Source organism: Pinus tabuliformis, chromosome 4_1, assembly GCF_031772625.1.
Source record: "Pinus tabuliformis cultivar Carrire ecotype Pingquan chromosome 4_1, CPIR1, whole genome shotgun sequence".
NCBI classification, from domain to species: Eukaryota; Viridiplantae; Streptophyta; class Pinopsida; order Pinales; family Pinaceae; genus Pinus; species Pinus tabuliformis.
The window spans coordinates 661,464,490-661,478,884 of NC_142303.1; positions in this window are offsets into that span (position 1 = coordinate 661,464,490).

A 14,395-nucleotide genomic window follows, 5' to 3' on the forward strand; every position below is an offset into this window, starting at 1 on the left:
AATCCCATTGAAAAATTTAGGTCACCTCCCAAGATAATGCGATCTAGGGACATCAATCTGCTGCTGAGGAGCTGTCTCCAAAAAGTTTCCCTCTGGTGGCAAGGCCCGTATACATTGACAATGCGCAGCTTTTGCCCTAGTTCAGCTGAGAAAATATCAATCCCCATGAAACCTGGGCCGCCCCAGGATGAATCCACTCTGATGGATTTAGGGTTGAAACCAATTGCCAAACCCCCTGATCTGCCATTTGCGTCCAGGGCAATATAGGTCCAACGAGTCGAGATGTGGCTGAGAGTGTGAGAGATATTCTCAGCAGATCCCAGGGTTTCTTGAAGGAGAATGATATCAGGGTTTTCGACCTCAAAAAGTCGTTTTATGGCTAGTTTTTTGGGGGGACTGGCCAGACCCCTGCAGTTGAAAGAGAGACACTTCATGAGGGACCCCGCTTTGGGGGTTTTGAAGCTCTAAGGACCCCGTCAATGGTGGACTGTCGCCCAGAAGCGACTTCAGCACCGGCTCGTTTTATAGCTTTGTTGAGGTCGGATTTTCTACCCCTTGTGGAGATAGATCCCATCCCCGGGGTGACAATACCCAGCCCAATCTGAGGATCAGTATGTTCCACATGTGAGGGCCGAGGGCGAAGGGAGTATGGATGGGGAGGAAGAATCCTGGGGGATGAATCGGATGGGGGAGAGGGAGATCGAGTCAAGGAGGGAGGGGCAGTGGAGGTTAACAATGGAGGTGGAGGAATAATGCAATGCGCCATGGAACATGATACTGAATTTAAGAATTCAATTGATTGCTCATGTGAGGAAGGGGAAGATGGGGGAATAATGCAATGCGCCATGGAACTAGTTACTGAATTTAAAAATTCAATTGATTGCTCATTTGAGATAGGGGTAGAGATAAGATTAATACCCGATGCCAGTGCGGCTGCTGCTGCTGCCCGAGCCCGAGTCATAGGAGGAGAGGGCACGTCCATCTTGTTCTGCACCGGTATCTCCCTGTCTCTAGGAGGGTCTGCTTGCTTCTGGTCCGCTTGAGGAGTGTGTGGAGAGTTCCTTTTGGATGGGATGGGCGAGACCTTTGGAGAGCTGACAGGGCTATTGATCAAAGGGCATTCCTTGTAAAGGTGTCCCACTTGATGACAACGGTTGCAGCGGAAAGGGACTCCTTCATAATCCAGAATCTGAGAACGCCTGTACTTTCCCAATTTAAGAGTAATTTTCTCTTCCAAACCTTCTCTGGTGTCCAGATGCACCAGGATACGAGCCACCGTCTTCTTCCCTGAGTCAATATAGGATCGATCGTGGTCCAGATATGTGCCTAATGCATTACCGATTTTGGTAAATGCTTCATCTCTCCAGTATTGCAGAGGTAATCCTGGCAACCTTACCCACAGTGGCCCTGCTGCAATTTGTTCTCGCTCGGGATCAAAGAGCGGACTCCATCGCTTCAATAGAACAGGTGCTGATTCTATGTGCCAAAATTTCTCAAGAACAGCATCTGTGTGCCCCTCGTGTGCGAAGTGAAGGGAGAACCATCCTCTTTGGAGAACCTCGACTGCTGGCATCTGTGAGAACATGCCACCCCATATTTCCTTGACCCATCGCTTCAACCTGTCCGTCGTGTATGTGCGCCCTCGCACATGTCCAACCAACACCGTGCGAGCTATCATCAAGGTTTCTTCGAAATCCATCGGGTTGCCGAAGTCTACAGTGATATCTTTTGAGGTTGCCCTTACACACTTTGACTTCCGTTTCTTTGAGCGAGGAGCAGACGGATGATCGACCAACGGATTTGTAACCCTAATCTAAATTGGGGGTTTCGAAGGGTTTACATTTACCGTGGGAGTACCAAAGAACCCAGAAGATTTTACCCCAGTAATCGGGCTAGGGTTTTGCTCAATTGCCTCTTGATTCGCATGAACTTCTGGCGAACCAGGCAGCTGGGGGGAGATAGGGCCAAATAGCAGAGCATCGGACGATAGTGAGGAGAGAAGGTGAGCAGTGCCTGGGGAGAGAGGCGGTGCCTCCAAACCGATGGCAGAAGTTGAGGGATCCGGCAGTGAAACCACCGGAAAAACGTCCTGAGCGCGTGACCCTTCAGCGAATGGTGGAGTGAAACCCGGCGCAGCTAGGCTAGGGTTTCCGAAGATTTGTTGTCCATCCAACGGGTCCTCGGTGAAATCCACGAGGTCCGTTACCTGTTGACCTTCCATGACGGTTGATTCCTGCTCCCCTGTCACTCTCCGCGGTTGATCTGTCACCATGTCGCTGTCCTGCTCCCGAAACCGTTACAAAACAGTGGTCCTGCGGCTGCGATCTGCGGCTTACCTAAACCCTTTCGAAACGCCGTTTGCGCCTCCATCCTCCACCGTATCCAATTATATTATATTATATTATATATATATATATATATATATATATATAACATCAATTTAATTAAATTTTTTTAATTAAAAAATAAATATATATATATATATATATATATATATATATTAATTAAATTAAATTATTAAATTAATTTAATTTAAAAAAAAAAAAATTATTAATTAATTAAATTATTAAATTAATTTAATTTAATTAAAAAAAAAAAAAAAAAAAAAAAAAACATTTTAGCTGGCAAATAAATACACGCCCCCACAAACCCGCTCAATGTCGACAATGACAATGGCGGATTTTCAAAAAAAGGTTGTTGGATGCAGAGCAAAAGATAAATAACAACCACGACGAGGTCAGTAAAAGATTAAATGAAGTCGAGAGCAAGCGGACAAAATCAAAAAATCTTGAAGATACGACAAATCGAATAGAGATAAAGATGGAAAGTCAACATGTCCAAACAGGAGTAAACTTTAGAGAAGTCTTAACAATGCTGAAAAGTCCGTGTAAAAAGTCGAATTGTACACTCGAAGAGCTATTAAAAGAAGGTGAAGATAATCAAGAACACCTCTCGTCAGATTCAACTAAGTCCACAGACTCTCATGACAAAGTTGAATCCCCAAAAAAATCAGCGACACACCACCAAGAAGCAAGTAACACTGCCTTTACAAACAAGCAACCTTGGGATACCCTTAATAACCAACACCCTTTTTTTGCTCAACCATTAGCCACATACCAGAAGAGGGTAAAGGTTGAGATGCCTAAATTCGATGGAAACGAAAAAAAAGATGTTGCATGGATAAATAAAGCAGAAGAATACTTTGAGATATATGACATCATTGACGATGATGAAAAGCTCAGACATGCATCCATGAAAATGGAGGGAGAAGCATATAACTGGTATATGTGGTGGAAAAAGACAACACATGTCATTAGCTGGAGGAAATTTAAAGATGCATTCTTCAAAAGATTCCAAGGTGTAAAGGAAGAAGAGTTCTTTTCAAAACTCATCAAACTACGACAAAAAGGAAGTGTCGATGAATACACTCAAGAATGGGAGACCTTAGTAACACGAGTACCTGGGTTATCAGAATCTCGTCTAATTCAGTCATACATCTCGGGACTCAAAACCCATTTACAAGCAGAACTTGAGATGCATGACATTACATCTATAGAAGTAGCAAGACGAAAAGCAAAAACAGCCGAAAAGAAATCCGAACCAATATTTTGGTCAACAGCGGAAAAAGCTTATGCAAGACGAAGGATACCTTAGTATGTGGACTCAAATAATACAAGATATGTTCCACCACATCGTCGTGAAGATGAAAAATCTAATGTGGAATTGCAAAGGATAAAAGAGGGTAAGTGTAAACATTGTGGTGAGAAATGGGACCCCAAACATAGATGTGCTAAAGGGAAAGAACCAAAGAACCTATATAATTGTGAAGCAACCAATGATTCAAACAGTGAAGATTATGACATAGAAGAAACAGAAGACGCCCTAGAATTCTCACCAGAATTAGATGACGGAAGTACTCCGCAAGTGTCATTATCAGCCATGACAGGTATATCACAACCTCAGACCTTGAAGTTAAAAGGACACATAAAGAAGAACAACGTAGTGGTTCTCATCGACTCTGGAAGCACACACAATTTTCTAGATACGACTGTGGCCAAGAAACTCAATATCTTTTCATTTCCCTTACCAAACATGAAAGTGATGATAGCTAATGGTAAGAAGATTGAAAAGGTAGGGAAATGCCATAAAGTCAATTTGCAGATTCAAGACTTTAAATTAGAGTCTCCGTTCTTCACGGTACCATTAGGAGGAGTAGATGTAGTCTTAGGCATCCAATGGCTACGAACTTTAGGTACTTATGCCGCCAACCATCAAGTACAATTTATAAAATTCAAATGGGGAGGTCAGAAGTACAAGCTACATGGATTCCAAGCACCCAAAAATCAAGTTGTATCATCATCTCAGATGATGAAGCTGAGTCGAAGAAGAGCACCTGCTTATGCAGTACAATGTCACCAGTTAGAAATGTTATCTGCAAATATGACCAGAGAAGAGGCACCAGAGATACAAGATTTGATTCGGAAGCATGAAAAAGTATTTCAAGACCTACCTATGAAGATGCTGCCTAATAGGGAAATTGAGCATACAATAGAAGTCAAGGCAAGATCAGACCCTGTCAACATCAAGCCATACCAATATCCACATCACCAAAAAACAGAACTTGAGAGATTAATCCAAGACCTTTTAAAATGTGCGGCCTTGATTATCTTGGAATATCTAATCAAGTGGAAGGACTTACTCGAAGAAGACGCCTTCTGGGAGAATGAATCATTCTTCAACAACATCAGTCGTTACTTATGCTTTGAGGACAAAGCATTCTTTTGAGAGGAAGGCAATGTTATGTAAAAAACTAGTTAATTTTAGGATTATTATTTAATTTAGGTTTAGTTAGGCGAAAGGGCACGATCATAAGATCATGCCCTTTCCTAAAGGGTGTCCATGGCGGTATATAAGCCAGGAAACCCACTGTAAACATCATCATCTGTAATTCATTTATTAATAAAAGTATTTTTTATATATATTTCTGTTTATCCGGAAGTTTTACACTTCAATCAAGTCACAGGTTCAAATCTCCTCCGCTGTCTGCCTGCCTCTACTGCGCAATCCAAAGCAAGAATAGGAATGATCCAAGCTCGTTTTCCTTGGCTTGTACTACGCAATCCTCATTGGCAATCTCAATCAATGTATGTGCAAATCTCATGCAGAGCTATAGTCACAACTGATAGCAGTCTCACTCTTTCACCCACCTCTAACACTTGTCTCCATTGAACTGTCCATTGCACTGAGTTAACTGATGTATTCTTTAGTTGCTTTATGAGTTAATAATTAGTGAATTAATTAATAATTAATTCACATCACTCATCACTAGTGTATTCTGCAGTTAGACTAAATACAACTAGTTCAACCAAGTCAAACTGAACACAACTCCATCAACTCCTCAATCAACTCCACCAAACTCAATCACTTGAGTTCTAACTGAAGTCCATCATGCAATAGCTCAATTGACCCATAAGAAAAGCATATTTCCTTCTGGCAGTTGCATGTGCCACATCCGTAGCTCGAACTGAAGTGCTCCAAGAGGATAAGATAATGTTTATAGTCCAAATATTATTAAGAGCTAATAATATTCGACTGTTCTATTTTTAGCCTAGCAGTCTAAAAATAGACTCCGCCCATATGTCTAAAAATAGAAGTCCATCTATTTTTACCAATATGACCAATCATCCACAAATAGCATCATGCAACTCATAGACCATGATCCATATGTCTAAAAATAGACATAGTCTAAAAATAGACTTTGCGCCAAAAATAGCCTGTGGGCCCACTTAGTGAAGGCGACTTATTTTCACTAAGCTCCATCATCTTGTTGCATTTTCAACAAGAATAGTTGAAGAGGATATTTGGAAGACTTCTTTTAAAACCAAACTAGGATTGTTTGAGTGGCTGGTTATGCCTTTCGGTGTTTGCAACACTCCAACTACATTCATGAGAGTTATGAATGATGTTTTAAGATCCTTTATTAATGAGTTTTTAATTTTCTATTTAGATGATATTTGATATCCAACAAATCAAGAGAAGAGCATGTCAAGCATGTGAGGAAAGAGTTGGATGTCTTAAAAAAAGAACAGTTATTTCTAAAGATGTCTAAATGTGAATTCGGGAAAACTTTCTTAGTGTATTTGGGCCACATATTTGGAGGAGGTGAGCTGAAGATTGACCCCTCTAAAGTTTCGGTCATTGTGAATTGGCCAATACCCAAATCAATCACAGAAGTTAGGAGTTTTCTGGAAGCAGCGCAGTACTGGAGAAGTTCATTGCCAATTTCTCTTCCATAGCAGCTCCACTACATGCTTGCACCAGAGTGAAGGTTGTCTTCCAATGGGGAGGCAAACAACAAAAAGCATTCGATGCTTTAAAACAAAAGATCAGTTCAGTCCCAGTTTTAGCATTACCGGATTTGAAACAACCATTTGAAATACAAACAAATGCAAGTGACTACGCCATGGATGCAGTTCTTTTACAGCATGGTAAGCCCATTTCATTTCATTCTGAGATTTTTAATGGCGTTGTTATTAACTATCCTACATATGATAAAGAGCTTTACGCATTGGTGAAAAGTGTGAAGAAATGGAAGCATTACTTAATGGGAAAAGAAACCATTATTCACACCGATCATCAACCTTTGCAATATCTACAATCTCAAACAAAATTGCAGCAATCAAGGCACTTTCGTTGGATGGGATTCTTACAACAATTCCACTTGGTAATCAGGTACAAGAAAGGTATTTATAACAGAGTTGTTGATATGCTTTCTAGACCGGTTGTTAATGTATCCATTTTACTCAAGAATCATTATGTTTTGCCTGAAAGTTATGTTGAACAATATGCACATGATGCTGACTTTCAAGAGGTATATTCAAACTTGAGTCAAGGCCACCAAGTTGAGGAATTAGACTACCATGTACATGATAATATGTTGTATCATTTGGGAAAACTTTTTGTTCCACAGGGAGAGAGAGTAAATGGCATAAGGGAAGTGCACACTTTTCTTATTGCTAGACATTTCGGTGTAAGTAAAATAGTGGCAAATATTCAAAGGTATTTTTACTAGCCTCGTATGCTTGAAAGTGTGTCACATTTTATCAGAGGTTGTTCATTGTGTGCAGTTAGTAAACCTAGTAATAGGAAATTAGGATTGTGCACACCACTTCCATGGGAGAGTGTTTCTATGGATTTTGTAGGAGGTCTTCCTTTATCAAGAAAAGGTCATGATTATTTGTACGTAGTTGTGGATAGGTTTAGCAAGATGTGCATATTAATGCCTTGTAAAAAACAAATTACAGCTAAACAAATGGCTCAACTTTTCTTTCAAAATGTATGGGTTCATTTTGGATTACCTACTTCTATTGTAAGTGATCGTGATACTCGATTTGTTAGGAATTTTTGGTCAAATTTATGGATCTTGATGGACACCAAGTTGAAGAAAAGTGCAGCCTTCCATCCGCAAACAGATGGTCAAACTGAAGTGGTTAACATGACATTTATTAATTTTCTAAGAGGATATTGCAGCAAACATCCTAAGTTGTGGGATGAATAGTTTCATTATATTCAGCATGCTTACAACCGAGAAAAACACTCTTCTACTCTAACTTCACCTTTTGAGGCATGTCTTGGTTATTTGCCTAAATCGCCTTTGGATTTCATATTTGAGAAAAATGTAGCTGTAGATGGACATAGCAACATAGACAGAGTAAATAAATTCATTGAGCAAATTTAGTTGATTCACCAAACAATTCAAGAACAACAAGAAAAGAGTGAAGGCAGGTATAAGGCAAGGCATTATAAGCATTGTGTGGGTCATCAGTTTCAAGTAGGTGATGAAGTTTGGCTTTACATTAGCAAATAAAGGCTTCAAGGTGAAGGTAAAAAGCTGAAACCAATCCGTTATGATCCATTTAAAATTCTAGGAAAGATTGGTAATAATGCTTTCAAGCTTGATTTGCCTTCAAATATGCAAATTTATTCCATTGTTAATGTTGAAAATTTGAGATTGTATGAGCCTCTTTTGATTGAAGATCAAGGAGAGAATATGCAGATTCCCTCTATTGAATATTTTTCTCCAGAATTCCTTGATGAGCTTCAGTAAGACACTATACTTGACAGAAGAACAAGGACAACAAAAAAGGGAAATCTTGATTATCTTCGAGTGGATCTCAAAGGTACAAATCCATCAAAGGCCAAATGGAGTGAAGAGGGGAAGGTGAGGGAATAGTACCCTCATCTATTTAATAACTAAATATAATATTTTGGGGTCCAAAAGGCTTCCAATGGGGAGGAGTGATCAGGTTCTCAAGTTTGTGCTTAAAATTCAAAGTGTCATAATTTTGTTACACTTGCCTTGAAATCGAAGAGCTCGTCATTCTGATTCCAATAGTGTGAATGACACTCAAATCTGAGCTCATATGCAGAAGTTATAACAAGTCAAAGTTCAGATTTGACTTGGACACGTGGGAAGATTGGATGATGTGGAAAGTTCCTTCAGTGAATGAGGAGGTGCCAAGTGGCAGGCCGCCATTAACCCCTGCATATCGCAAATCGCATGTCACAGGCGGGTTGGCATTAAAAATTAGACCCATAATAGCCAAGGTTATGATGCGATAAATCGCAATCACAGATCACAAAGGAAAGGCTTTACAGTAATCGACCCCTGGTGAGTTCGGCTTTATAATTGCATATCACAACAGGGAAGTCTCGCACATTCACAACCGCCAGTATTCCTCTGATTGCGATATCTCAGATGTGATTTGTTTATAGGCTCTAGTTAATACTCCCACCAGGTCCGCGCACATCACAATCTCACATTCCCACCGTGTTCACATACCTTAAGCCATCAGTCCTTGCCGATTGTGATTTGTGATTCAGTCGACATAATATGGCCTGCCGCGTGGCGAAATTTTCACCCAGTTAATGAATTTCAGGCCGAATTTGATGGTTAGTGGCCAGAAAAGGGGATTTTGTTGAGCAAATTGTGGGAGAACTGGGAGAGGTCATAACTTCTTCAGTTCTTATCCAAATTAGGTGTAAAAATAGTCAATTCTAGTAGTTTTGGCTATTTTGAACTCATTGAGACAGGTTTCAGAGGCATTTGAGCATTGTAAACACAGTTTTGTTGTAATTTTGAGCATAGTAGAGAGGCCCAAGCATTAGAAGCTGGACCAAGGAGATGTAGCCCAGAAGGGGTGAACTCCTCATCAAATCTTTGTGTTGTGTGTTTTATTTTGATGTTCTTTGTTGTTATTTTTTTGTTGTTCAACATGTGTTTTATATTAAATTGTTTATAAAATTTACATAAGAAACTCTCATGGGAATCAGTTAATTAAGCAAATTGTGAATCCTTAAACACTTGATAAGCAAATGATAAGCATCTTGGGTTTTATTCTGAATGGGGAATTAGCACAGCATTACTAATCTGCTCCATTTCAAATCATATAGCTACATACTACTTAATGTATTTGGTATACATATTTGTTTATAAATACAATATATATCATTTTATATATATATATATATATATATATATAAACCATAAAAAATAAAAATCCCTTAAATTTGTTAATAATTTCATGCTGAACTATATTCTTTTATATTGGTTTAAAATAACTTAATATAATAAAAAATTAATATAAGCATATTATGGCTAAAAATGTGAATTAATGTGAGAAAATGAGAGTTTTAAGGGCTGAAGGATAGCATAATGAACTTCAAAATATACCTATTGATGGGACCCATCATCACCCCCTGCTATAGGTGTTTCTTACCCTATAAGAAACTCAGTTACCAATACGAAGCTCATTCATGGCCTTGGTGGCCTCTCTAACATCCCAAGGCACCTCACGTGGTGTGCCCTCCTGTGGATAGAAACTTTCATTTGTCTCTATGTTTGTCCATTATTTTTGTTCCTTTGCTTAGTTTTTTCCTTCTTGCATGCCTAATAGTAAGGGAGGATTGAGTTTGAGGCATATCCATCTGATCTTCAGCCTTTGCATGATTCTTTTGTATAGTGGGGTTCTCTCCAAGGCATTCTTTAGTCTTTTTGGGGAATGATATTCTCTGATTTGTAAACTGTGAGGCAGGGCCTTCCATCTTCTTTGGAAAGCCTGCAAACTTTATTTCCCTGCCATCCTAAAAGTGTCCTCAAAATGTAGGATGGATTTCTCTTGGGATTCTATGTACCTAGGTGTTAATTCAAGATCAGAGGAGATGAGACTATGGTTGTTGATGATAGCCTTAGGGATCACTAGTTCTGCTCTGATATATAAGGGCTCCTTCTCTTCTTTTGTCATCACCCTTTTCACTTCTTTAGCCCTTGCCTCCTCATGGGACAACCAGGAGGCTAATGCCATCAATTGCATGTCTCCCAATCTTGAGTTGGGGTCCCAGAAATTCATGTTTGTGAGGATCAGATTGTGCATGTAAAACTCAGCCAGTTTGGCTCTATCCTCAATACTTGCTCGTTTGCAAAATTCAATGAATTTCCTATAGTCTTGGAAAGGCATGGAGTCATATTATGCCAATGTATTAATTTTTAACTACAACCACTACTCCTTGAGGAAAATAGCATAGGATTTGGATGGTTTCCTACATTGGATGGCTTCCATAGATAAGCTAGCCATAGTAGCAAGTTGTGTCTCTTTTTCTTGCAACTACTCTCTTAGCCTTTTGTTTTATTCATGTAGTTTGTCTCTCGTGATTGACTCCCTTAGTATCATATCATTCAATTATTTTCCCATCTCATTTACTTTCTCTTCCATGAGGCCCACATCTTCTACACTTTTGGATTTTGCAATTTGCATCCATCTATGTGTTCTACCTCTTTCCTTCTCTAACTCAAAGAAGAGTGGGATGTCGAATTTCTCAGGTATAATCCTACCTCCCTCAACAAATTTATAGTAGGATTCCAAATTGGGTTGTGTATCAGGCTCTTGGAGCCCTTGGAGGCATTTTTCATCTTCTTTTGGGGTGGTTTCCCCTTCCTGTAGCACCTCATGTTTCTCTTGTAGCACCCCTTGTTTCTCTTGTAGCTACTTTGTTTCCTCCTACAACTATTCTTTTTCTTCTTGTAACAGGGAAACTTTTTTCTTGAGCCTCTCAAAGGTGAATACCCTAGTGCTAGGCCTTCCCATAGGTAGTACATGTTGTTTGTTTTGGCCTTAGGAGAGGTGGCTTCTTCAATTTTTCCCTCACTAGATCCCACTTCTTCCATTTTTCTTGTTAACTCCTCAATAGTGATAGGGATTTTTTAGAGAGGTTGAGGCAACCCTTACCTTATCCTAGTACTCCTCCTTGTTTTTAAGTATAGGGGTCCTTGCCTTGGTTGCCTTCTTTTGGGCTTAACAGGTGTGCCCAATGTGGCCAATGTTACAGCCACTTCTTGTTATGTGTTCCCTAGAGAGAGACTTGTTTATTGTCCTTGTTTTTTTTCTATTGAGGTTTGGAGGTCTCCTCAGTGTTCTCTTTCTTTGTTCCTTATTTCTCTTCTTCTCCTTCCTCAATTTTGCTTCTCCTTCCTCTATTTATGTTGCCTCCTCTTCTTCCTTTTTTTCTTCCCTACCTCCAATACTAGAGGCTGGTATTTCTTCATGTGTGATGGCTTGGGTTTCAATGAAAATTTCCCTGTCCATGTCTACAAAATCAGTCCATAGCACAGGGTTTCTTAGGTGACTTAGAGCATCCATAACAATCAGTTTAATAAGGCCATGGTGGGAAATGTGTTGGTCCTTCCCTTCCCTCCCTTTATGGCTCAATTCAATAATATATTGTAGGAGGAAATGGGGAACATTGAGTCTCTGTGGGATAGGTAATTCTTTTTTGAATATTAGCTCATGAAGCAACCTAAAATTATAGGCACATACAATGCTCCACCTCCCCCCACAAGATATGTATTTGAGGATATGATAGGCCACTTCATCCCAAGGGTAAGGTAAGCTTTGTCTTCTCACTCCATTTTTGTCTTCTATAGGATTTTCTCTCTAAATGAAGAAGTTATTTTTGGTAGTAACACTGACTACCTTATCCTCCTTGCTCCATCAGATTCCTTCTCCCTAAGGGTTTAGTGCCATTATATCATCATTATACCTCATAAATTGTTCAAATAATCCCATCCATTGATGTCTTAGAAAAATATCTACCATAGGAGGATGTTGATGAATTCTTTTTGTGTCTATGGGTTCTCTCCTATTGAAAACTCCCCCCATTTCTCCTTCTACTCCTTCTCAAGGTTACTTAGGTGTATTTCAATATTTTTCCTTAGAGCAGTCTCGTTTGTAGAGACAGTGTCAAGTTTTCCTTTTTATTAGAGGTGGAGAAGGATGCTAAAAAATTATATCAAAACAAACTTTCCTTTGATCCTATCTTTCCTTTACATCTAACAATTTCCCAAAGGGGGCTACTTCACAATTTTTTGCTACATGGCAATTAATTCAAGTAGAATTCTCCATGCAGGTGTATGGAAAAAAGAGAGGAAGAAAGCCACTTATTCCTTTTAAGATAATTTTGTTATGTGCATGATGGTTTAAGGACAACTTTGGGTAGTGTTGTCTCCCTTTCTCCCTTCAATTCTCTCATGTAGCTTCCTTCCGTGCCTCCTATAGCAATTCAGAGCTTCCTATAGCACTTGCAAACATTGTTTGAAGCAGCTCGGTGACACCTAGGAAGTCTTTGATAGCACTAGCTCATCCTTCTCTAACTATTTTCTAGAAATGAGTGATTATACAAATGGAGTTGAGCCTTGTACTTAATACTCCTTTTGTGGTAAAGGCTTGGAGTGCTTTGGTGACATGGTTCTTGCACGAACTTCTTTTTTTTAGTCGTTGTCCCCACTCCTTACAATCATCACCCTACTCCTTGTGATCATCACCTCACTCCTTGTAATCACCACCTCACTTGAGTTGACTTTTCCATGTGCATGTGTGACTGAATGAAATTTAGTTTACTAATCGAAGGTGGCCAAGTTTACTGGCCACCTCCATCCCATAAAAAAAATCCTTTCTCGACCATTACACATTTTATCATTATATGCATAGGGAAGAGGTGAGGGTTGTCATACCTGAGCCTACCTGTGATGTCGATTTGTTGGAGATGCTTGCATGCTGGAGTTGGAATTCGTAATATAATGATCTTGAATATGTTGGTTTCCTTTGCTTGCTTCTGCATGGGTCCTCTTAGCTTGATGATCCTTTGACTGATAAAATTCTTATGTGTGTAGGTTTCTTCCCAGTGTCTCATCTTTTGTTGGTGGAGTGGATGGAATGCTTCCTAAGGAGGATGTGTCCCTTCTCAACTTCAGAAATTACTTCATGATGCTCAAGGTGGTTGGATCTTCTTCTATATGTGTGAAATAAAATTGATGATGATTATGTTGTAACTGTACAAGTTGTTATAGGAGGAATTCTCTTCCTATAACAGTCATTTAATTCCTCTTCGAGACCTCATTATTTCATGTGGGATTGATGGGAATTCACAAGAGGTATAAGGACAAGGTTAAAATCATCAAGAGGTGGTGTAGGTGGTGGAAACGTTGATGACAAATTCTTTTCTAATTTTTTATGTAAGGTAGAGTGGAATTTGAACATGACTCTTGGCTAGATGGAGTGTATGAGTGATGAAGGTGATATAGGTGGACCTCTCCCAACATTTATTAGAGAATACATGCCCTTTTGGCCCCTTTTTCCAATTAGATCTACCTCCTGTAGCATTTCGAGATGCTCCTATGGCATTTCAGGTTGCTCCTGTAGCATTTCACGACAGCCTTATAGCACTCCAAAGGGGAGGAAAAACATGATTCTATTGCTGGCTAGATGATGGAGAGAGGTAGGAGGTGAGTGAAGAGGGTGAAAATGTAATGGATGGCTGGAAAAATGGAGGAAGGAATTTGTAGAATCTATTATGTACGCATGGTTTTTTTGATTGCCTGGAGTCCTGCAAAAGAGAGATGTTAGCAAAATTGGAGTAAAAACTCCTTCCTTATGTTTTTCCTTTTTTTTTTCTTTTTATTTTTTTTTAAACATGCAGGCTACCTCTACAGAGGTTTTTGACCTATATGTCTGCCCTAGGTGCCTCAAAGGAGTTTTTAACTAGGGAATCTTTTATTTTCTTTTCTTTTCTTTTTCTTTTCTTTTTCTTTTTTTCGCTCTTGGGTTGCCTCAGAGAGGTTTTCAACCCTAGATTTGGCCTTAGATGCCTCATGGAGGTTTTCGCCTACACCCTTTATTTATTTTTCTCTTCTTATTTTTTTAGAAGTTGTGTGGATTGAGGACGGTGAGCCTCCTAATCACATTCAATTCTTTGTTGATTGAACTAATAAATTCTTCCTTTGACAGAGTTATTTTATACAACTTTAACCTATAACCATTAACAAGTAAGGGAATCCCTTCCT